The sequence below is a fragment of the Rhinoderma darwinii genome, chromosome 6 (genome assembly GCF_050947455.1).
Source record: "Rhinoderma darwinii isolate aRhiDar2 chromosome 6, aRhiDar2.hap1, whole genome shotgun sequence".
Classification (NCBI taxonomy): domain Eukaryota; kingdom Metazoa; phylum Chordata; class Amphibia; order Anura; family Rhinodermatidae; genus Rhinoderma; species Rhinoderma darwinii.
Window position 1 is genome coordinate 114333967 of NC_134692.1, and position 25424 is coordinate 114359390.

Below are 25424 nucleotides of genomic sequence, written 5' to 3' on the forward strand. Positions count from 1 at the left end.
GAAACGCAACTTAATACTTATTGCCCAGATTCTGCAGTTTTGAGAAATATCCCACATGTGGCCCTAGTGCGGTAATGGACTGATGCCCCGGCCTCAGAAGCAAAGGAGCACCTAGTGGATTTTGAGGCCTCTTTTTTTATTAGGCACCATGTCCGGTTTGAAGAGGTCTGGTGGTGCCAAAACATTGGGAACCCCCCAAAAGTGACCCCAATTTGGAAACTAGACCCCTTGAGGAATCCATTGTAGTTTTCTTGGGGTGCATGCGACTTTTTGATCAGTTTTTATTCTATTTTTAGGTGGCGTGGTGACTAAAAAACAGCCATTCTACTATTGTTTTTTTATTCTTTTTTTTCTACAGCGTTCACCGTGCGCTATAAATGACATATTCACTTTATTCTGCGGGGCGATACGATTACGGCGATACCAGATGTTTATAGTTTTTTTTTATGTCTTATGGCGTTTGCACAATAAAATACGTTTTGTAAACAATCATTCACTTTTGGTGTTACCTTATTCTAAGAGCCAGAACGTTTTTATTTTTCAATCAATAACGCCGTGCGAGGACTTATTTTTTGCGTAACGAACTGTAGTTTCGATCAGTACCATTTTTAGGTACATGCGACTTTTTGATCTCTTTTTATTCCATTTTTTGGGAGGTGAAGTGACCAAAGAATTGTGATTGTGGTACGGTTTATTATTATTTTATTTTACGGCGTTCACCGTGCGGGATAAATAATGAAATAATTTTGTAGTTCAGGCCGTTACGGACGCGGCGATACCAATTATGTATAGTTTATTTGTTTGTTTATATATTTTTATTAATAATAAAGGACTGATAAGGGAAAAAGGGGTATTTTTACTTTTAATACTTTTAAATCTTTTATTTTCTTATTTTTACACATCTTTTTTTAACTTTTTTTTTACTTTATTACTTTGTCCCACTAGGGGACTTGAGGGCAGGAGGCCCTGATCGCTATTCTAATACACTGCACTACATGCGTAGTGCAGTGTATTAGAACTGTCAGCTACTCACTGACAGCAAGCATAGTGGGTCCTGACGTTGTCAGGACCCACTAGGCTTCCGTCTATGGCATAGCCGGACGCCATTGTTTGGTGTCCGGTTGCCATAGTCACCATCGCCGGCCGCTATCGTGTAGCAGGCCGGCGATGGCAGCTTAACCCCTAAAAAGCTGCGATCTCTATAGAACGCGGCTTTTAAGGGGTTAATCAGCGGGGACACAGCGATCGGGCCCCGCTGTAGGAGCTGTGACAGCTGCTTAACAAGACAGCAGCGTCACAGCTCCTGTATGTGTCGGGAGGACGGCCGAAACGGCCGTTACTCCCGTGACGTACTATTACGGCATGGAGCGCGAACGATACAGCTGCCATGCCGTAATAGTACGTCAAGGAGCGGGAAGGGGTTAAATAATGATATACATGCTAAATAGGAGAGCATTCAATATACTTTGGGTAATTATATTGCAAAAATTTGTAGTATAGTGCAGACTATGGAAGATGTTCATAAATTACAAGACGACATGGACACGCTGAGTGTTTGGGCATCCACTTGGCAATTGAGGTTCAATGTAAATAAATGTAAAAGTTATGCTTTTGAGTACTAAATTATCTGCATGCATCATATGTCCTAGGGGGAGCTACACTGGGGGAGTCACTTGTTGAGAAGGATCTGGGTGTACTTGTAGATCATAAACTAAATAACAGCATGCAATGTCAATCAGCTGCTTCAAAGGCCAGCAAGATATTGTCGTGTATTAAAAGAGGCATGGACTCGCGACACAGGGATATAATATTACCACTGTACAAAGCATTAGTGCGGCCTCATCTAGAATATGCAGAACAGTTCTGGGCCCCAGTCCATAGAAAGGATGCCCTTGAGTTGCAAAAAAATACAAAAACAAAGAGCAGCTGCACTAAAAAGAGAATGGAGAATCTAAGTTATGGAAAGAGGAAAGATTAAAAGAATTCAATTTATTTAGTCTTGAGTAGGAGCATCTAAGGTTGGCATGATTAACTTGTATAAGTATGTAAATGGCCCGTACAAAAAACATGGTGTCAAAAGAAAAGGGCGCACTCCCCCGTCTGGGGAAAAAAAAGTTCAATCTTCAGAGGCGACAAGACTTTTTTACCATAAGAACTGTGAATCAAGACTTATGTGTATAGAATTCTTGTTTTCAATATTATTCCAATCTAAACGCCACTTGGGATCAGGTAGGACATTTTTCCCTTTTAGGGCAGATTGGCTCATGCCTTATGATTTTTTTTCACCTTCTTATTGATCAGACATTGATATTTCCATGGTAGCAATCTACAAACCCTGTGTAGCCTTACCCTGCTGTCGTATTGCCCTTTATCTATCCACTTGCTAACCTACCAAATGTATGTTAGTATGAATTAGGAGACAGATAAAAGGGAGTGTAACTGCAGGATCAGACTACCCAGGAGTGTTATACAGGGTTTGTTTGTAGTCTGTTACCATGGAAACATATTCATCTGCACAGGGGCAGTTGTTGTTAAACAATCCATCCAACATTCTGCTTAGTGCAGAGTAAGGTGAAGAAAAAAACTACTATTCTTTATTTATTTTTTCTTCACCTTACTCTGGATTCGTTGGATGCTGGGAGGATCCCTATTCCCAGGGAACAGACACCAAGAGTCAGCTCCGGAAGCCAGCAAACCATGGTGAACAGAGGTCCACTACGACCCGATATGCGAAAAAGTTGAGTTGTGCCGACCATCCGGCACAACCTCATCAGATGAGCCTTTATGTTTCACCACTCTCCAATTGCACCCACGTTTGAAACGTCAATACTCTAGGGGAGCGCCATATTTGTCCCATTTTTGTCTTTACTAAGCAACATTCTGCTTAGTAGAATTACAAAAAAAACTAAAGAATAACATAAAGCAATTCCTTATATTTCATATTCATGCAGTCTTGAAATAATCAAATATGTTCTCTGCTCCCCAAAAAGAAATTACCCTAGCAACAAGAACTACATTTATTTCTTAATGCGAGTTTGGGGTGGCTTACATTTGGGTCATGAAAATATGTATTTTAATAGTTTCTATGACAACCTTAAACATTAGCATAAGGTATTTCCCCTGTTAGAACCTGAATAAGCAGCAAACCATATGAAAATGGAAATGTATATCTGTGATAAACTCTGATAAATGAGACTACTTATCCAGACTAGGAAATAAAACTAAAATCCTATTTTGTTTATATTTTATATTTGACACTGTGCATAAGTGGAGTGGAGAAAAAATGCCGAGATGCTGAGTTGGCAAGTATTATTATGTATGCAATGCCTAAAAAAGCAGAGAAATCTGTAATTCTAATTAGATTGTTTTCATTGTCTTAGACCTCTGGTGACCTACCTGCTGCCTGGAGGCTCCACACATAGCCGCCCGGCTATCTGCAAACCACGCTTTAAGAAATTTCATATAATGTTTTGGAAGTATTGAAATATAATAGACATAGCAGCCATTTACAGCAATGCTGTGCCATAAAAATTGTTATCTGTTCATATAATGCTGATGCTGCGGCTAGGGATTATATATACAGATGTAGCCATCTTTATCTTGACTTTAACGTACTAAATACACAGTGACAAGAAACTTTAACTTGGGTTTTTCAATGGCTTTTTTGTGTGATATCACACTGCAGCAAGTTACCAGTCAAGATAAACTTGACTACATCCGCATGCAGTGTCGGAATGTGGTACCTTGGGCCCTCCAGAGAAAATTATTCTGAAGGCTCACTCACCATCTCTACAGAACATGTGCATGTCCAATTTAATTGCATTATAAGCATTGTTGGTATCCGCTATACACGCAGTACAGATCATTAATAAGCTTTAATAGGTTATTTGTGAATCAACCCATAATAAATAGACTCTACTGGCAGGTGATTTGCTTGCAAAGACATCAGCAAATGAGGCTATCTTCTGCTGGACCTCTGGGACCCATTATTGTGCCAGAGCCAGGGCCCATCGGACGATACTTTAGTACTTACTGAAGGGCCAGATAGACTGTGCATAGAGCCAAGGGCCCCATAGCAAGAGTCAAACTTCTAGTACTGGCTTCTGGGGAAAATAAGATAAAAGCCAGGACCCAGCACTGGATATTGGATTACATGGTATTTGTTTTTAACTACGATAGTATCCATAACCCCTTAATGACGAGGCCTGAAAAAGCCTCAATAACCAGCTAATTTTTTTAGTACAACTTTTTTATTTTTCCATTGATGTGGCTATATGGGGCCTTGTTTTAGTCGAGATATTTTTTTTTCCTGTGCAGTTTGGGGGTACAAATAAATTACTGTGCAATTTATGTAATTTATTTTTGCGACATGAATGTAAAAAAAAGTGATTTATTTTTAATTTTTTTAATTTATTTTTTATATCATTCATGTTTCATGCTAAATAACCTGTTTTGTTAATTCCTCAGGTTATTACAACTGTGTAGATACCTAATATGTGTAGTCTTTTTGTTTTTATGCAATGTATGGGCAATAAAATGTAGTTTAGCCTAAGGCCCCATCCATGCACACGAACGTAAAAACACCTGTAATTACGGGCCCGTAATTACGGCCCGTAATTACGGGCCCATAGACTTCTATTGGCCACGGGTACCTTCCCGTTTGCTTACGGGAAGGTGCCCGGGCCGTTGAAAAATATAGAACATGTCCTATTTCAGGAAGTAATTACGGCACGGGCAGGCCCATAGAAGTCTATGGGGCTCCCGTAACTACGGGTGGCTACATGTGTGCACCTGTAATTACGGAAGCGATGCTAGGCGACGTCAGAGGATAGTCACTGTCCAGGGTGCTGAAAAAGTTAAACGATCAGTGCGGGATAGAGAGAAGGGGCTGCACTGATCGGCAGTAACTCTTTCAGCTCCCTGGACAGTGACTACTGCTGGACAGTGAGTAAAAACCCGCAACAAAAAAGTTAATACTTACTCAGAACTCCCTGCTTCCTCCTCCAGTCCGGCCTCCTGGGATAACGTTTCAGCCCATGTGACCGCTGCAGCCAATCACACGCTGCAGCGGTCACATGGACTGCCACATCATCCAGGTAGGTCGAACTGGATGTCAAAAGAGGGACACATCACCAAGACAACGGCCGGGGTACGTATGAATCGCTGCGTTCCGCTACGGAAACTCTGCCGGAAAGGGCTGCCCCTTCTCTCTATCCAGCACTAATAGAGAGAAGGGGCTGCCGATTAGTGCAGTGCAATATAGCAGAGAAAACGGGTCCGTAAATACGGGTGGAACACGGGTGACAAAGGCCCCTGTATTTACGCCAGTATTTACGGACGGGAAAAAATATGTTCATATGTATGGGGCCTAAATAATGACTTCTTTGTGAATTTTTCTTTTTTTAATTCCATGAAGTGATAACTTTTTAAGAACTTTATTTTAAACCTATAATGTATTACCATACTCCTGTATTATAATACATTAAACAGTGGCACTAAGACACGGCTGCTGTTAGGGCATCACATTGTGTGTCCTAACCGCAGGCTTACAGAACAGACATCCCTGGTGTCCTTTCTAGGTCCCCAGGGATGACTGCAGAGGGTTTCCCCAGTCTCCGATTGCGTCACAGTTGGGATCTGAGTTTCCTCTGATACTAGCTGTATTCGGGAGGCTGCTCTAAGTACAGGAGCTGTTAGTAACTGGAGCATTTATAAGACTTTTCTACAGCGACGCAAAAAATGCGTAGACTCTAGACTTAAACCGCCTGCTGTCAAAAGACAGTGGGCAGTCGGGAGGGGGTTTAAGGGGAAAGTGGGGGGGATGGAATATCGTTGATTTCAATCATTCCATTTTGACCATGCAGAACAATGGTTTTTTACAAACAATATTTTTGATCTTTCCAATTCCTAAGGAAAGATTTAAATAGTTTTTCAAATTTCCATTCTTCTATTTCCCAGGTGAAAGCTGTTTGACGACCAGTTTGGCTGCTATTACAACTCATGTTGAGGTTGCTACACAATTTTATAAGGCCCCTATTAAAAAAAAAATTGTCTGGTTGTGAAATAATACATTTCCTGTCAGACTTTCTTGTATTCTTTGCTATGTAACATGTTTTTCCTGGAGCAGAGACTTGTAGATTATATACTATTGTATTGCACTCTGGTTGTTATTATGTATGAATGTATCCAGAACTTTTTGTAAAGAAGCAGGATTTGTTGCTGTAGACATATACTTTATCTGGAACTTTTATGGTACATTTGATTTTTTTATTTCCCGGTAAATTGTTCACACTTTCAGCTTTTAGGGCTGTATATGCTATGGGGGAAATTTTTTTATTTTTTTCAGCATGAGGCATAATAGAAACAAGAAAAGCAGAAACAGCCTGTCTGGTCGTTCCACTTTCTGATCTATTTAATGTTATCCTGGTATTCTTGATTAAATAGGAACATTTCATTGCTATGTCAACATGTCTAAAATGTTTAACCCCATTAAGCCCAAATGAATTCAGACCTTTAAAATAATTGTACATTCTGGAGAACAATTATAGGACCCAGTGGTTGCATGTATAAGTAATAGTAGTGCCCTAAATAACACTCATCATATATTGGGACATCTACCTACTCTTCAGTACATCTTCAATGCAATATTTTTGCTCTACCACTTACAAGATAGAATTTTTCCAGGACAGAAAAGTTTTGTGTCCACTACCCCATCCACACATAGTAGGCAATCTATAAAAATGCTAAAATGGACTTGTGAAAAACGGCAATAATGACAGTCTTGATTATAATAAATAGTTTACTAGAATAAACTGATATCCCACTTTCATTTACTTTACTGTGTTCAGACTGGACTCCAGTACCAAACGATGACATGAAAAGGACGCAATGGGGATAATATATCAACACAAAGTGTGGTGGTGTTCAGATAGCACTAGTTGTTCTCAGGTGCTCGGAATAGGGTCCCAACCCAGTTGAAGATAGAAAGAATTGTATTCGGCACACTCTTGGAATGTTAACGTAAATTTATTTAGATTTTTTTCAATTTTTTCGTAATGCCAGTGGCTACATGTGCCAAGTTTCGGTCGTGAGACCTTCGTCGGGCACTGAGCCATACTGGGGACTGGTTTAGCGATATGGCTGGCGCTGAATCTGTAATGGCGGGTTACCGCCACTAAGAGTGGTAAGCCGCCATTACAGATTACAGATTCAGCGCCAGCCATATTGCTAATACATTTCTTTCTATATCAACACAAAGGTTAATGGTAAGTGTAAAGTGACCACTGCAAATATTAGGATGTGCCATATTCATCAATGGGAATGTATCACTTTTTTTTCTTCTAATTAATTATAAACTGAAATAAACTTTTTTTTTCTAATCTGTTTTTATATTATGACTGTATATTTTTATTCTGTTATGTTTACATGATAATAGTGGCAGCTATCTTGCCTGAGCTACTGCTCAGAACCGTGTACATCAATTTTAAAAAAATGCTTTACTGCAGACACTTAGACAAAAAAAAACTTTAGTTAGAAAAGACCTTAAGGCTGGGTTCACACAGAGGTTTTTGCAGGCGGAAATTCTGCCTCAAAATTCTGTTTGGAAGTTTGAGGCAGATTTTCCTCCCCCTGCACGCCGATTTTTGAGGCATTTTTCGCCCGCGGCCACTGAGCACTGCGGGTATAAAACTCTGTGAAATACGCTTTCTCTGTGGGAGGTCAGAGGCGTAAACGCCCGAAGATAGGGCATGTCCCTTCTTTCTCCCGCGAGACGGATTTACCGCTCGCTGGAAAAAGACGCCTCAGCCTCCCATTGAAATCAATCGGAGGCATTTTCGCGCCGTTTTTGACGAGTTTTGTGCCACAGTTTCCCCGTCAAAAAACTTGTCAAAAAGCTCTGAGTGAACCCCGCCTTAGAGTTCAACGGCAGAGTATTGTGGGCATGCTCTGTGTCATGTGTAGAGGTCACTGTGCAGGGGGCAGAGGAGGGAGAAGGAGGTGAGCTGTCCTATAATACCAATGGTATGACCCTGAGTTATCTGCCTTCAGCTTTATAACAGAGGTGTTACCTATCATTATAAATCTGCCCTTGAATGATCATGACGAAGTTGCCAATACTTATTAATAAACTAATCTAAAATGGTAATTTAAAGATAAAATGTTGCCAGTGGTTAGGGAACATGCACAATATGTAAGAGACACCCACATATAATTATATTCTACTATAATGATTTTGTCAGTTCACAGATACAAGAGACACTTCGATACCTGACACAAAGTAAAAGCTGCTGCAGTCCTAATTTATTACAAGACAGTCCCTGGGTGATTGTTTTAGCTGAAACATAATAGAAAAACGTGGATAAAGATTACTCCTCCGTGCAGTGTAGGCATAGCTGACCAGTAAGTATAACTTTTTATAAAATCTTGTAAAACATGGAGGACAGATTGATGAAAGAACAGAGGTTCTCCACCTACTGTACATTATAATTACTATAGCAGTAAGAAATGTAGAAATTCATAGCATTAAATAGGCCCACTTGTTCCTGCTCTGCCATTCCAGTGCCTTGTGATGAAGACCTGTATAATCTGAAGTAGTGGCAGGGGCTGCTGTCAACCAGATACAGCCCCCATGTATGCATTCTGCTCGCATTATGACAGCACCTTTCCATGGACAGAATACAGGTGGAGTAAACAATGCTTATATTGGGAGAGTAGCCACACGGAATTCAGTCCCCTCACCTGCGCTCTCCTATTATTCAAATGATATTGTGCATACAAGTACAAAGCATTAGCTATCCACTATTCCATAACAAATACAGTGCCAGTGCAACATATTATAGCTAAAAGGGCATTAAAGGGGCATTTTTTTTTATTTCCCCCTCCATCTGTACATTGGTGTTTCAGTGGGGTGCTGTGTGCAGAAACACTTACCGATCCCCGCATCGTGTCGTTTTCAGGTCCAGCGCCACCCACGTGATCTTCACTCTACTCTGGTCTAGAATCACTGTGCTTTTCAATAAACCGTAACTCAGGCTCTCAATGCATTCTTATGGAGCCTCGTTCTGGCTCCCATAGGAACACATTGAGAGCCTGACTTCCGATTTTCTCTTCTTCTGTTGGGAAAACCCCTTTAAATAAGGAGACCACCATACAAGTCACAGCTAAATGACCACCACATACCCCAATGCTTGTTTCATCCTCCCTTTGCGAGGGGGTGGATGTATTGGGTTTACAAGACCTTTTTAAATCGACAACCACCAATCCGGGGTCACCACCAATTAAAGATAATTGTAACACATGTGGATGGTTGAAACACAATATTGGAACTTTCCATTGACAAACTGCTATGTGCATCGGTACTACATAACTAGGAAAAGTTACATAAGATACTCATGAACTTTCATTGTATATAGTGACCATATTTATTATTGTGCAATATCTACATCAAGAGCTGCCACTACCAATCACATGGTGTGAATTAGTTACTTAAGTGACTTATCACTGCCGGGAAACATTACATATAACAATTATTATATCAGTAAGGGTGATCTATGCCATTAATGGTATATTGATTTTACCTAGCCACGAGTGCCCCGTGGTAGGTGTCCAACCAAGGCTCATTTCCAAAGAGGGTTTTACTATTACTTTGTATTTATGGTATTATTTTATTTAATTTTATATTTATTTTATATTATTTATATAGTGCATTCTATATGTTGCTTAGGTGACAAGTATTAACATTTGTGTAGTGCAGTTTATGGCATCTATGTCCATTTTTTATTGATTCCTATTAAATAAGAATATTATCCATTTGATAAAAGCCGCCTGGAGAAATTATAGTCAGTGCACTCTCCGTTTTATATATCTATATATTTACAGATTATAATTAAACAATATATTACTTACAGTTTATTGATGGATGTAAGTAGGTCTGAGTGACATATAATGTATATTTGTATAGAATGAATGATATTAGATGGACACATCCCTATGACAATAAAATATAATTTATAGTTGTATGCAATGTTTAGATTCCATGTTATAAAATTGTAGATAATATTTATAGAACAACAAATTTGCATCAAAATAAATTTTATACATTATTTTGTGCAAAACAAACATCTGCTAATTCATTCTTGATGATTGGAGGCATATGCTGCTGTCAGATACAATTTTGTATTACAATAGCATATTACTGAATTGCAGAAATTTCCAGATTTATTTTCGTGAAAATAATGTCAAACCTTTCCACGATGTCGGTAACAAAATCAGTTGTATACTATAGAAACCATGAAATAAATTAAAAAAACACTATATATAGTATGAAGATATCAAGTTTAACATAAAAGTCAAAGAATTAACTTAGGACATCTTAGATGCCCCAATACCACTCCCCCTCCATGCTGCAAAATCTCACATCGGCCACTTCTTACCCAATTCCCATTCAGTGGCTGGGAAGAGATTGCTGGGAACCAAGACCGCTTTGGTAAAAAAAATTCTAGCACAGTCCTGGCAAGTGTAGGGTATTTTATGCCATTTAAATGAGGAGTGGGTACCAGGAAAGTGCTACACAGAATTATACATGTGTGGAAAAAAAATGGCGTAACAATCGATGCTGCAACCAATGTAATCTGCAGTGCAGTTGTGATTGTCCTGTGGGGCCTGGGACATTACAGTACAAGTACAAAGTACTCACAAGAGGTTTTTATAGATAAAGCTATTTCACAATATCGTTGGGGTGTAGGTGCTCCCCCATACATTATCATAAGTTGATGGCGATTAGAGAGAAACGTGGAATACATTTTCCTAATATTTGTGAATACAACTTGGTGTGTCTTACTAGACACGGGATTGACTAGGTAAATGCTTCAAGCTTTTACTCAGACTTTGAGCTAGAATCTGACTTTAGCTACCTACGGGATGTATGTACCCTGCTGCACACCAATGTGAGGGCTCTACCATCAGAGTTAGAAGGCCCTCCTTCGTGATCAAAGACACAATCGTCTCACGGTAGGTGGTATGCAATACATTTCCTTGAAGTTATCCTTCAAGTATCTAAATACTTACCATTATGGAACCATCCCAAATTTCCCCAGGGTAGGGGGAGCAAACTCTTCCTGGAATCGGGAACAAAAAGCAGTATCGCGGTTTGCCACTTATTACATGATTCTGATCCAAGCTGTATACTAAAGAAGCTTATTGCGAAATATGGTTTACAGCTGCCTCAGTGCATAAAATACGTGCAGATACAGAGCTTTTTTATGGCTCGACTGATAAATGTTCATAGGAAGGTAGTTCAGAACAACCTGAATAATATCTTCATCTTACGAACTGGGCGCACTTCAATATCATTGCTTTCTGATCACTTGAGAGGGGTACTCTCCACATTTTCATACGAAGCCTTCTTCGATGCATGGGCTAAATAGCTTAATGATCCAGAGGTGGGAGACAAGATGCTACAGGGGTGGAAAATGGTACACCACGTTTTGAATGAAGTTTTGAAGGACACTTTCTTCAGAATCTTGCAAAAAGCGATTTATGAATTTAATGTACCTCCAACTTAATTCAAACCGGATAGGATAACCCTCTGACCTAATTGTAATATTCCTCAACTTGACTTATATCATAGTCTATGGCAATGTGGAGTGATCCACAAGGTATGGGGTATTACAGTGATTCTCTCTCTGTTGTTATTTCTCTCTAGCTATTATGAAGATGTGGGGGGAAGTGGGGTGGCTAGTGGGAGATACTTGCCTGCATCAGTTCATAGTATCTGTCTAGTTGCTCACTATTCCATTACTGAAAGAACATATGAAAACTCTGGTCAATGTAGAGCGCATTGAGACGAATGACATAAAGACGAACGGACAAAACACTTCTTTAGGAAATGGAGACGTTTTATTGAGAATTATTGCACACCATCGGAGATGGCACAGTTTATGTTTCCTTTCACTCTTCCGAAATGGTATCACCTAGAAAATCTGAAGGGCAAACTGGAAGTTCTGAGAGTCACTTGAAGGGTTTTATCTTTTTCCTGGCGAAGTTGTCATAAATAACATAATTGTACATTTCAAGATTGTCATTTACATGAATATAATGAATGAACAAATTTTTATACATTTTCTCTGAAACTATGTGAGAGATATGTTATCACTTTGCATATTTCTCTTTGTTACTGGGTGTGTTTCCCGTGAAAGTGTTTGGTTTGCCTGTTGTACAAAAATTAATAAACAATTTAAAAAAAGGAGGTTTTTAAGGGGCATTTAGAAGCAAAACGTCTGGTATGTTAAATACCCAAAGTTGGTCCATTTTATCTATTATAAATTTTTTAACCATCAAGAATTTTTTTTGAGATTTTACTATATGGTAATAATATCCTGTACTGTACATTTACATTGTACATTCAACCACAAGGACAAAGGATGTATAAAGTACCAACGACTTAAATTGCAATAATAATTTAGGATCCTGCAAATTATAAGAATACATTACATAGAAATATTTAATATAGACCTCCAAGTTGGATAGACAGACAGACAGACAGACAGACAGACAGACAGACAGACAGACAGACAGATAGATAGATAGATAGATAGATAGATAGATAGATAGATAGATAGATAGATAGATAGATAGATAGATAGATAGATAGATAGATAGATAGATAGATAGATAGAGGCAGTTGGCACCTCAGAAGCTTTGTAGGTAATATTATACAAGTTTCCTTATTTAATAATAAGGGCCCTTTTCTAAGTTATTAACATTGATATAATAGTAATTACATTTGCCACAGAACCTTTTCTTCACTCTACATGTGACCTTTAATATCCCAAAAGGAATAAATCATATATAACCAAAGGAAGTAGGTTAAATAGGCCAACACATAATTAAAAGTAATTGCTGGTGGGGTACATTGATCTATTGACACCACATTCAGTGAAGAAGACAAAATGAGAATCTTCAGTATGACAGAAGTTAAGTGCTCTCTGCATAAAGGTTCTATGGCAGCCAATCAAATTAGCTTAAAGCTATGGCTCAAAAGGCTCTTTCAGCTATTTCCACTTCAGAACGTAATAAACAAATTGCAATAGGTGAGGCGTACAAATCACCTCTTACAGAAATCCCCATGTACTTCATTTGTGCAGGCAGTACATCCACTGCAGCCTGATCATTTCATAGATTTATACAACTGGTAGAATAAATTAGATAACTATCCGCACAACACAAAGTCATTTTTTCATTTATTTAAAGTGTGACTCGATGGTTGGTTGCATTTCCATGACTTGGTTAATGTAACTCAAGGGCCTTTTTTTTTTGCAGCATGTTTGGTCCTACCTAAAGGAACAATCTAGTAAAAATTAATACACTGTGTTATGCCTGAGCCAGGGCCTAAGGGGGCGGTACATGGAACAGGGATTGTCTCTTTGTTGTTGTCTGTGTCATACACAGCCCCTTCAGACGATAGACTAGGCATAACACAGTGTATCAGTTTTTCCTTAAAGGGATCCTGTCATCAACATCTTAGCTGTTAAACTCGCCTGACCCCTCAATGGCCGCAGCTGTCCAGAGTGGGTTCCTGTTCTCTTCTTTCCTGAAGTCCTCCTCTGTCAGTAAATGTAGTCGTTTAAACTCTTCCCGCCTTTTATGGTAATTCGTTTTCCCTCTGGTACTCAGCTTCTTAACCCCGCCCACCGCCGGCACCTGTCCGGCCCTGACTGGCTAAGGAGCTGTCAATCAAAAAGAAGGAGGTGGAGTCCACTCTGAGATGCTGGAGGAATGAAAATCTGACTCTTTTCAGATGAAGATTTTACTCTTTTCTGCTCATTTGCATACGGTGTGGGACCACTGAAAAACGGAATACTAAATCTACAGAGCTTACTTAGAACATATTTATAGCTTAGATGACAATGATTTTTCACCCACTTTCACCAGGTATTGCTGGCTTTATAGCTAAAATGCTGGTGACAGGTTCCCTTTAAGTGTACCTTTAACATCATGTCATCTTATCTCCCAAATGGCCTTTTTTGGACACAATAATAATAAAACTGTCTTTGTCAATAACTGTTAATTGTGGAGCATACGTGAAATAAACACATGGCCCAATAGCAAAATTGTGAATAGGGCCCTGACCACTTTGAGCAGCAGACATGAAAAGCTTATGATTATTTTATTCTTCGATATTTCTAGTGACATGCACTTCTTTTTCGCAGGCGTTTTTTAATGCGGCCGTTTTTCAAAACGGCCGCGTAAGAAATAGCCCGTTGGAACAGAATGCCGATTTTCCCATTGCAATCAATGGGCAGATGTTTGGCGCGTTTTGCTTCTGATTTTTTGGACCTTTTCTGTCCGTTTACGGCCAGAAAAACGGCTGAAAATAAGCTGTGTGAACATACCCTAACAGCAGGCAAACTGAAAAGACAGCCCTGGAGTCCTTTCTAGGTCCCCAGGGCTGATTGCAGAGGGATTGCCTGCTCTTTGATCACGTCACTGTGTTTCCAGTGACGCAATCAAAGAGGGAAGTTCCCTTTGATAATGCCACAGTCACGGACGAATAAAAGGGTTAAACAGCTGGGATCCGAATGTTTTCCGACCCCAGTTGCATTTATCAAGCTGCGCTAAGATCAGGAGCTGATAGTTACAGCTACTACTTAGAGGATGAGCGTTCACAGGGACGCTCATCAGCCTCTTCTACAGCGATGCCAATAGACGTCGCTGTACACTAAGTACCTGCACTGCGTGCCGTCAAAAGATGGTCGGCGGTCGTTAAGGGGTTAAAGAGAATGTATAGACAGAAAATAACATATTTAACTCAGGTTTTTATTATAAACATATTTTTTCTACAATTTTGGTGGTGTTGTTTTATATTTTTTTTTATCTAACTATAAAATATAAATACAAAATCTTAAAATGTTTCTGTTATCACACTGGGAAAACACCATAGGCTGATATTTCCTGTTTCCTATAGCTCACTTGTGAGCTTTCCTGTATAGACTGGGACAGAATGAGTAAGTAGTGTCATCTCTTTATCATTCATTTCACCTGCCATAAAGCACACCCCAGGCTGTACTGTCTATATAGAAGGAAGTGTGTGTCTCCAATATGGCCACATATTGCCGATGCTCTGGCCGGTGATTCCGCTCCTGGAGGAGCCGCTGGCTTCACTATTCATATATGGACTATGACGTCAGGGGCTCCTCCTGGGGGGGAGGGGCTCCTCCTGGGGCAGAATCCCCGGCTACAGCAGTGCCAATGCTCTGGCCAGGAATTTCACTCCATATATAGACAGTGACGTGGGGGGCTCCTCCAGGAGAGGAATCCCCGGCCAGACCGTCGGCAATGCTCTGGCTGTGGATTCCACTCCTAGAGAAAGCCCCAATGGCGCTATCTATAGGGAGGGAGGTGTAGGGCTATCTGCAGGGGGGTGTGGCACTATCTATGGGGGGGGTGGCACTATCTATAAGGGTGTGTGTGTGGCACTATCTACAAGGTAGTGTGTGTGGGACTAGCTACAAGGGGTGTGTGGCACTATCTACAGGGGGTGTGTGTGGCACTATCTACAGAGGGCACTGTGGCACTTTCTACAGAGAGCACTGTGGTACGATCTATAGAGGGCACTGTGGCATTATCTACAGAGGGCACTGTATAGATGGGGCACAAATTGGGGTCCTATCTACTACATGGGGACATAAGCAGGGTCTAACTTCTATATGGGGCACAAACTGCTGTTTTCTGCCATTTTACTGCCGCCGTGAGTTCCCCCCGCAAAGGGGGCCACTAAGTCTGTGTCGCCGAAGAGCCCACATCAACCCAGAGCCGGCCCTGCAGATGATGACATATTTATCTGTTTGCTAGAACACATATATCCATGTTATATTCAGCAAATATATTACTATACAGCACAGAAACAATTACTCCACCTCCCGCAGACCTTAGTAATTGTAATCTGCTTTCTTCTATGTTGTATAAAAGGCAATTCCTCCTAAACAAAGACAAGACAAAATATTGCAGAACTCTAAATATTCTCACCCCAACTGAGGGGTGAAGAAAACACAATTAATTATATGATGTTCCTACCTTCCTAATTATGAACATAATACATATGTTTTTAGACATTTTGGCTTTTTTTCTGTGTTTGAAAATTTTATTTAATAGTTTAATAATGTACCAGATAGCAAGTTAGTAACAATAATGAGAGGATAATTACACGGCACTCACAGCATTACCACCAATCCTCGAGTGTTTAGTGCGATTATGGTTTGGTGTCTATGGCAACCGGGCTGTATAATAAATATTGAACATTTTCTTCCATTTCATTTATTTTAATATTATAAAAATGTAATAAAAATTTAACAGGCCCAGTAATAACTAAATTATAGAAATGAAATGGCAAAAACTCAATAATAATCAATTTAATTCAATTTTCTCAGCTGGACATTGAACAAAATATTGCCTGAGATTCTGTAGATGAACGCTTTCTGCGCTGCCTTTTGAGGCATATACGCTTCCAGGAGAATAATAGAGTGATTGAAAGTCATTGTCTTGCTTTTCAGTAGGTTTGTGATGGTAGAGAGGCTGCAATGCTCTGATTAGCAACAAGCAGATATTACTTCATTTATATCTATTACACTCATGTGCATATTAGCCCCTTAAAGGCAAAGTCATTTGGTGTGATATAGACATCTGAATGCTTAATGTTCCATTGAGCCGAACTCAATAGAAGATTATACGTGATATTTTGCTGACTGTAGGAAGACCAATCTAAACGGCAGTATAAGCTACAGCCTAAGTTATTTAAAGGGTAGTCACACTACAGACTTTTTATTGGTATACCACTAGGATATCCTACCAATATCCAATCAGTGGAGGCAGGGCAGGCCTTAGGGGTGTGCGAGCTGTGTGAGCGCACAGGGCACTGCCCCCTCCAAGCATGTAGGGGGTGCCAGTGGGCTCTGCCTCTACTCTGTGCTCTGTTCCACACACAGAGTAAATAAGAGCCGAGGAGCAGAGGAGAAGCTCCGCCCACAGCACGTCCTTCACGAAGCCTGTGATCCTGTCAGCATGGAGAGATACAGTATGTGTCTCTGTGTTTGTATGTGTACATGTGACAGTGTGTGTGCAGGTCTCTGTGTATACAGTATGTGTCTCTGTTTGTATGTGTATATGTTACAGTGTGTGTGTGTGTGTGTGTGTGTGTGTGTGCGTGTGTACTGGGTATACAGTATGTGTTTGTATGTGTGTATGTTACAGTGTGTGTGTAGTGGGTACACAGTATTGGACTGTATTGGACTGTATTGGACTGTATTATTTTTCCCCCCTGTCTATATATAATCTATACTATAATCTATAATCTGTATCTTATATAACAATGTTAGACAACAGATGTGCTTCGGTTTATTGGATTGCCAGTATGCTCTGCCTGACATTGGCATTTTAATTTTACAACTGAGGCCAATTGATTTAATAAATCCATGTTTTCTTCTGTCAAGTTTCCATTTATTAAACATTGTTCAAATTTGTCACCTGATATATGAATATGAGGTTATTTTTGGTTTATTGTATGTATTCCGCTGATAAAAAAGTTTCATACGTCATTTAAATCTTGTATGTGACATAGCGCAGCTATGATATTTTGTACAAAATGAAAGAATGTGAATACCTGATTTGATTGCATCTAATTTTACCATCTAGGTATAAAAGTACGGTATTTGAAAATATATATTACAGTGTCCACACTAAATAATCAACAGGGACTTAAAGTGTCAGGGTATGTTCACACGCAAACTCAAAAACGTCTGAAAATACCGAGCTGTTTTTAAGCCACTCGCGATTTATGCAGCGTTTTTCACGGCCGTTTTTGGAAACTGAGCTGTTTTCAATAGAGTCTATGAAAAACAGCACCAAAAACTTCCCATGACCTGCACTTCTTTTTCGCAGCCATTTTTTACACTGCCATTTTGAAAAACGGCTGCAAAAAAAATGGCGCGTCGGAGCAGAATGCCGTTTTTCCCATTTAAATCAATAGGCAGATGTTTGGAGGCGTTCTGCATCCGATTTTTCAGCCGTTTACGGTACGTTTACGGCCCCAAAAAAATGGCTGAAAACACTCAATGTGAACATACCCTAACTAAACTTTTAAAAAACTTTTAACATGTCAATGTTACATGGCAGTAGTTTTGATCGGTGGTGGTCCAAGCACCGAAATCCCTACTGATCGCTAAAACAAAGCAGCAGAAGCGCTCGGGTGAGCGCTGTGCCACTTTAGTTCTGACCGGCTTTCCTCAGAAAGCCAAGCGAGTGGTGTACGGATTCATAGACTTTTTATTGAGTTCGTACGCGGCACACTCGGCTTTCCTAGGAAAGCCAATCAAAAACTAAGCGGCACTGCGCTCACCCAAGCACTTCTGATTCTTCATTTCAGCGATCAGTGGGGGTCTCAGTACCCGGACACCCGCCGATCAAGACTACTGCCATGTCACTATGACATGTCAAAAAATGTTTGAAAATTTAGCTACCCTTTAAGTGTGTACAGAATAAAAGGTCATGTACAATGTGGTCATTTGATTATATCAGGGGTTGTCTGGTTTAGAGAAACCTTTTTCAAATACCAATTAGAGATTTGGAAGTCCCTTATTCTGAACCTCCAACAGTTAGCCAGAGTAGAAAGTGGCTATAAACACCATTTCTCTCAAGAGGACCAAGCCCATGTGTTCATTCAACAGAAACCCCATTGATTATTTTAAATGGGCACCATGTAATGCATTTTTTCCCCTGTGGTGGTGCTGCAGGGTATTGAAACACTTGCTGTGAGGTCCCCCTGCAGATTGCAACTAATCAGATAGGTCCTCGCAGTCGGGGAATCTTATTTTTTGGGGACCCTTACCAGAAAGGCCTGTTCAAAGTGAAGAACCCCTATAGCAGAAGCAATATTATGGCAGACATTGTACTATTAGAAGTGGATTTTCCTGCAGTTTTTGGATATTAAATAAAACATTTTCCAATTGCAGCTACCTGAATTTCCTATGAGAAAGCATTAGATATAGATGATTTGTTTTGCAACAATATATGGGAGAATAATGTGAGGGAAACATCATCTATAAATGTTGATTGCGTACTAAATTTGGGCATACAGCCTTTGACATATAGGCAAAATATGTATGTGCCCATTAAACATGAATTATCATTGCATTGTATGAAGGCTTTTGTATGGGATGCATTAGAGATGTAAACTGCATAGAGATGAGTATTTGCCAGTGTTATATCAAGTCCAGAGTCAACACAGCCATCTACCAGGAAATTTTAGAACACTTCATACTTCCCTCTGCTGACAAGCTTTATGGAGATGCTGATTTCATTTTCCAGCAGGACTTGGCCCCTGCCCACACTGCCAAAAGTATCAATACCTGGTTTAATAACCACAGTATCACTGTGCTTTATTGGCCAGCAAACTCGCCTGACCTAAACCCCATAGAGAATCTACCGGGTATTTTCAAGAGGAAGATGAGACACCAGACCCAACAATGCAGACAAGCTGAAGGCCGCCATCAAAGCAACCTGGGCTTCCATAACACCTCAGCAGTGCCACAGGCTGATCGCCTCCATGCCACGCAAAAGGAGCCCTGACCAAGTATTGAGGGCAGATACTGGACATACTTTTCAGTAGACCAACATTTTGGTATTAAAAATCATTTTTGAAATTGGGCTTACATAATATTCAAATTTTTGGAAAGACAACATTTTGGGTTTTCATTAAATGTTAGGCGTAATCATCAACATTAAAAGAAAAAAATGCTGGAAATAGATCACTCTGTGTGTGTAATAAATCGATATAATATATGTGTTTCCCTTTTTTCAATTGAATTACTGAAATAAACTTTTTGATGATATTCTAATTAATTGAGAAAGACTAATGCATTCCATTTAATCAATAAAGCTCCATTATATATGTATTGCCTTTCCATATATAGTTGCAATATCTATGCTTTCTGTGTGATATTCTGCAGAGCTGTTGCTGAGTGTCACGGTCTGTGGGTATGTGGACCCACTTGGCCGCACCGTCATAGCAGGGAGGCATCTGGCCAAACAACAGAGCACCCAATCAATACAAAGTCCAGCACATGGGTATCTGAATAGTACAGACAGTGGCAGAGGCTTTAGCACTGATGGGGCAGGTTGCGCCAAACATGGCAGATGACAGCAAGTGCAGCAAGTTGTGCCAGATGTGGCGGACAGCAGTAGGTGCTTCAGGAGACAACTCCAACACTAGACATGCTCAGGAACAAAGCATGGCACGGGATACAGGATACAGGTAGAAGGGCATGGGAACACTGGGAACAGGATAATGAGGGACCATTTGTAAAGACTAACATGGGAATAATTCACAACGCTCAGCGCTCAGGCAGGGAGTGAAGGGACAGGGCCCCTTAAATAGTCCAGAGTGATTGGGGCTAATTTAAAATATATTTAATGTGCGCGCACTGGCCCATTAAGGCCGGGCACGAGCGTGCGCGCGCACCCTACGGGACAGTGCCGAGGGTGGCGGAAGTGAGTGCTGGCATCTCCTAGCAAAGGAGATGCCGACCAGCACTCACAGATCCATGGTCGCGGCCGCCGATGGGTGAGTAGGAACTTTGGTCGGCGGCCATGGACGCTACACTGAGGAGCATGAACTATGGATGCAAGCCTCCAATTTGCAAAATGTAATGGATGGTCACTGACAAATTGAATGTAGCGGGCATGCAAGAACCACAGACTTCCATCTATTTTCCACCAAATGTCTCAGTTTGCCTAAAACATGACAGGATTGACATATTTAAGCTCATTTAGGACTGTTCAATAATAATTACACAATTGCTGAAGTTATAAAACTACGATGGTATTATTCCTTCTAATTTATTAGCGAGCTTTATGAATTAATCACAAGTGACACAACGTTTCAGCACCACGGAGAGCTGCCCCGCCACTAATGTGTCACCTTTACCTGAACTCTGTAAGGAGACCTAATTATTTCCTTCTATTAACTGCCTGCTTCTGATTTAAATATACTCCATCAATTTGTTGAACCATTTTCAAATGAAATGCCTTTGATCTATTAATTCTGTACACAAAAGACAAAAGCTTAGCAAACACAATGTGACTTTTCAAATAATTTTGTAATTTATTTTTAAGGCCACATGTATTTCCCGCATATAAAAATCATGATATCAGATTTTCAAATGCTTACAATTACATGGTGGGGTTTTTATCGGTCACCATAGAAAGAACTTGTTTTATTTTGAAAAATTATGATTTTTAAATATTCATTATTTTTACCAATGCCTGCAAACTCTAACTCTCTCTCTCTCAAATTATAGATAGACACATAATGTAGGAAGACACAAAGACAGTTAGAGAAAGAGAGAGAAAAAAAGAAAGAAAAATAGATAACTATGGGAAAGGTAAAATGATAGATACAAAAATTATTTACATATCAATTACAAAAATTCAGCTAATGTTTAGCGCTTAAAGAGGTTGTCCTATGATCAAATATGACATTTCTCTGATAGATCACACAAAACATAACACATTTTCAACTGGAATAACTTAAAATAATTCTCCTGCGTCTAGATGTAACATACATGTTATGGCGCCCCCTAGAATTCTCTTAAATTTCCAGTCAGACTCTTTATTTCAGGTGTCCAGTGCCATGAAATGAAGCAGCTTAGTGCGCTTATTCTAATAATTTACTGGCCTGCACAATAGCAGAACTCAGTCCATCTGTATACAAGAGGAACTGGGCGGAGAGAATTCAGCTAATAGGCATGCATGTCCACTAGCACTGGACATATTAAGTGGACATTTTGAGAAGGGAATCGAAAGAACAACAGGGTGCAAACCGTTTTAATAATCTAAAAAATATATATTAATCCCAAAGTACCCCTTTAAATCTTTCTGTTAACATAATGCATGTTTAAGGTGTACAGTTCCAACAGAGAAAACAACTGAATGCTAACCCTCACCCTATACATATGGCGCTGTTAAACTTTAAAGCCTAATAACGCCCTTTGTACTTTACTGTAACAAAAATTTTATTCCCAATTTATATTCCGCACCACATATCCTCCCCACATACTAGTCTTTTCTCTATGCATCAATAAAATTTACAAATAACATATTATAGACTTCAGCTCTGCTTCACTAAGCACATATAAATGTTGTTTTTATTAAAATATATTATTGCTCAATAAATATCTAATCAGAACATATGAAAATGGATTGAATTTTTTTTTAGTTGCAATGCGTATAAATAAATACAATAAAACAATACATTCCTATTAAATGCTGTATAAACCTTTTCAACCATTTTTTTTTATTGTTCCAATGCATTCAAAATAAGAATAGTTAAAATAAGCAACGTTGCAAATAAGCTTGACTCAAAATCTATTCATTTGTGCCTAGAGCTCCTGTGTAGATCTATGTGTCTCCATGGTAATAGACTACAAAAAACCTTTGCAGTCTGACCCTGCAGTCCTACTTCCTGCCATCTGTTCCCTACGTATTACTAACATATATTTGGTTGGTTAAGAAATAGGGGACATATGAATGGTAATATCCACAGGGTTTGTTTGTAGTTTGTTGCCATAGGATCTGTTGACATAAAACAGTAGTAATTTATTCTTTAAAATTATTTGCAAAGTTGTTTTTTAATTTTAGATGCAATTGAGCAATAGAAAAAAAATTGGTTGTGAAGGTGGACATAGAAACTGAAGTTTAAGACAGATATAAGGATAAAGCCCTTAGGATTTCCTTATGAATACTGAGATTGATAGACCTAAGAAGTCCAGGCAGCAGTTGCACAGCTACGTAGCATTACTTCTTCTATCCCCTTCCATTACACAGGGGTAGATGGCTGCTGATCTCTAGTAAAGGGGTGTGGAATCTCTAAACTTTATTTTTTCTTTTTGTACAGGTTGAGCACCTGGAGGGGGGGGGGGTCCACACAAGAGACATAATGTCATATTCCACAGACACAGGGGGAGAGTTATAAATACTGGCACATCCTACGAGTCGTGTGCCAGTCTCCACCCCAGTGCAGCATTCACCAGATTCAGGGCGCACACCGTTAATGGATCTACTGCACGTTAAAACAATGCCAGGTCAAACCTGGCGTTATTATCCAAGACTTTTCTAAGTAGAAAAGTCTCAGGAAACTTTAATAAATGAGTCACGTTCTGAAGCCCATTGAAAGTTTCCAACACATTCATATGTGCTAGAAAAAGTGGCGCACAGGCTTCATAAATATGGTGTTTTGCCTGAACATCATATTTTTTAATGCATACCAAAAAACTGACAAATGTTTAATGGTACAAATGTAGCAGAGTTAAATTTGTTATTTAGGGTTGCTTCATTTATCTGCTAAGATATCAAGAATGCTTTAAGCCAAGGCAACACAGAAGTTTATTTTGTACATTGTGTTAACGCAAGGAATTGTGCCAGATGACAAACATAGTTTTATGACATCTAAAAAATGTACAATGATGCTACAGGTGGAGGTGTTGTCCACATAGCAAAATATTTGAAGCTATTCTGGAATGTAACATGAATATTGCCAATGCTTAAAGAGGCTCTGTCACCAGATTATAAGTGCCCCATCTCCTACATAATCTGATTGGCGCTGTAATGTAGATAACAACAGTGGTTTTTATTTTGAATAACGATCATTTTTGAGCAAGTTATGAGCTAGTTTAGATTTATGCTAATGAGTTTCTCAAAGGAAAACTGGGCGTGTTTTTACTTTTTACCAACTGGGTGTTGTACAGAGGAGTGTATGACGCTGACCAATCAGTGACCAATCAGTGTCCTACACTCCTCATTGTTCCAGCCCAGCATGATACACAGCAAAGTGTGATTGTGCAGTGAATGAAGCTGAGCTGTAACAATGAGAAGTGTATGAGGCTGATTGGTCACTGATTGGTCAGCGTCATACACTCCTCTGTACAACGCCCAGTTGGTAAAAAGTAAAACCACGACCAGTTGTCCATTGAGAAACTCATTAGCATAAATCTAGACTAGCTCATAACTTGCTCAAAAATGATCGTTTTTCAAAATAAAAAACCACTGCTGTTATCTACATTACAGCACCGATCAGATTATGTAGGAGATAGGGCACTTATAATCTGTGACTGAGCCTCTTTAATGCTGCCTCTGGGACCACAATTTATGGGACCTACTTAAATTTGTTATACTTTTCTAATACAATAACTTTTTTTTTTTTTTTTACCCATGGACAGGTTTCTTTGGGCAGAGGAAAGGCTGGAATTCTTGTATCTTGTCTGTACATTTGTGCACTGTGAATATTGATTGATCGATCAAATAATCTATTCATCGATGTAAGGATTAGATGCTTGAAGAATTTATCAGCTAAATTAAGAACTGCAGTAAGAAAGTGACAAAAAATGTCTTCAATAGATTATAAACTGTCAGCAAATCAATAAAATTGACTTCAAAAGCCGAACAGCTCGATCAGCCATTTTGTTTGATGCTTTTAACATATGCAGTGATGGGGTTGGGGGTTGTGTGAGGATATCGAGTCTTGGGCTGGCAGCTAGTTAAAAGTAACAGTGACATGTAAGAAATGTGACTATTCCTAACTGTTCCTTTCAGTATATTAGGTGACTTAAAGGGAGTCTGTCTGTAGTTTGTAGTCTACCAAACGTCTGAAGCCGCTAGATAGCTATCGGGTAACAGATTAGGGATTTACCTGTGTTTCTGCTGTTACTGCTTGCATTAATGAAAAAAACAATGGTGTTTTTTTTGCTGCGTCCCAAACTGGGAAAAGTCTGACATCTAGCGCTTTAACTCCTCCCCTTTTCATGCAGTTGATTGACTGTTGAATCAACTGCATAGGAGAGGGGAGGGGTTGGTGCGCTAGGTGCCGGACTCTTCCTAGTTGCAGACTACAACTTATATTTTCCACTTATGCAAGCAGTAACAGCAGGAACACAGGTAAGTCCCTAATGTGTTACCCGATAGAAACCTAACGGCTTCAGGTGTTTGATAGTATAAAATCTCAGACAGGCTCCCTTTAAGCACAAATGGTTGTATTTAATTGCATGTGTATAGTTATATATTCTCACCAGGCATCCACAACAACTAGGCTCATACAACGGTAGCTGCCTGGATTTCTTACTGGATTCCGGTTAAAGGTCTGGTTCAGCTATTAGGAGGAGAGTAAGATCGCATTGATCGCAAAGAAAAAAAGGCGCAACCCAATATTGGCCTATGAGAAGTGCCAATATAGGCTTGCACCTATTTCTGCAAAAGCTATAATTGATCCCTAATAGAACGGGAAATGCATGGGCAAGTCAAATCCGCTAAGGCCATGTTTACACGAGAAAGAACATTTCAGCTGTAGACATGGCCACATATCCGCAACAAAATCTGCATCT

General features: G+C 39.6%; 1 protein-coding gene and 1 long non-coding RNA gene across 2 annotated transcripts in view; one reads left to right on the forward strand and one right to left on the reverse strand.

The window, feature by feature from the left end:
- The window catches only part of SHISA9 (shisa family member 9), a 315516-nt gene that overhangs the window by 178107 nt on the left and 111985 nt on the right, over positions 1 to 25424 (reverse strand). The gene's annotated exons all lie outside the window — the stretch shown is intronic.
- On the forward strand, positions 2620 to 24325 carry LOC142655672 (uncharacterized). Its single transcript, XR_012849529.1, has 5 exons — positions 2620 to 2700; positions 8241 to 8400; positions 8561 to 8682; positions 21351 to 21434; positions 24267 to 24325. It is a non-coding gene; the product is annotated as an uncharacterized LOC142655672 (long non-coding RNA).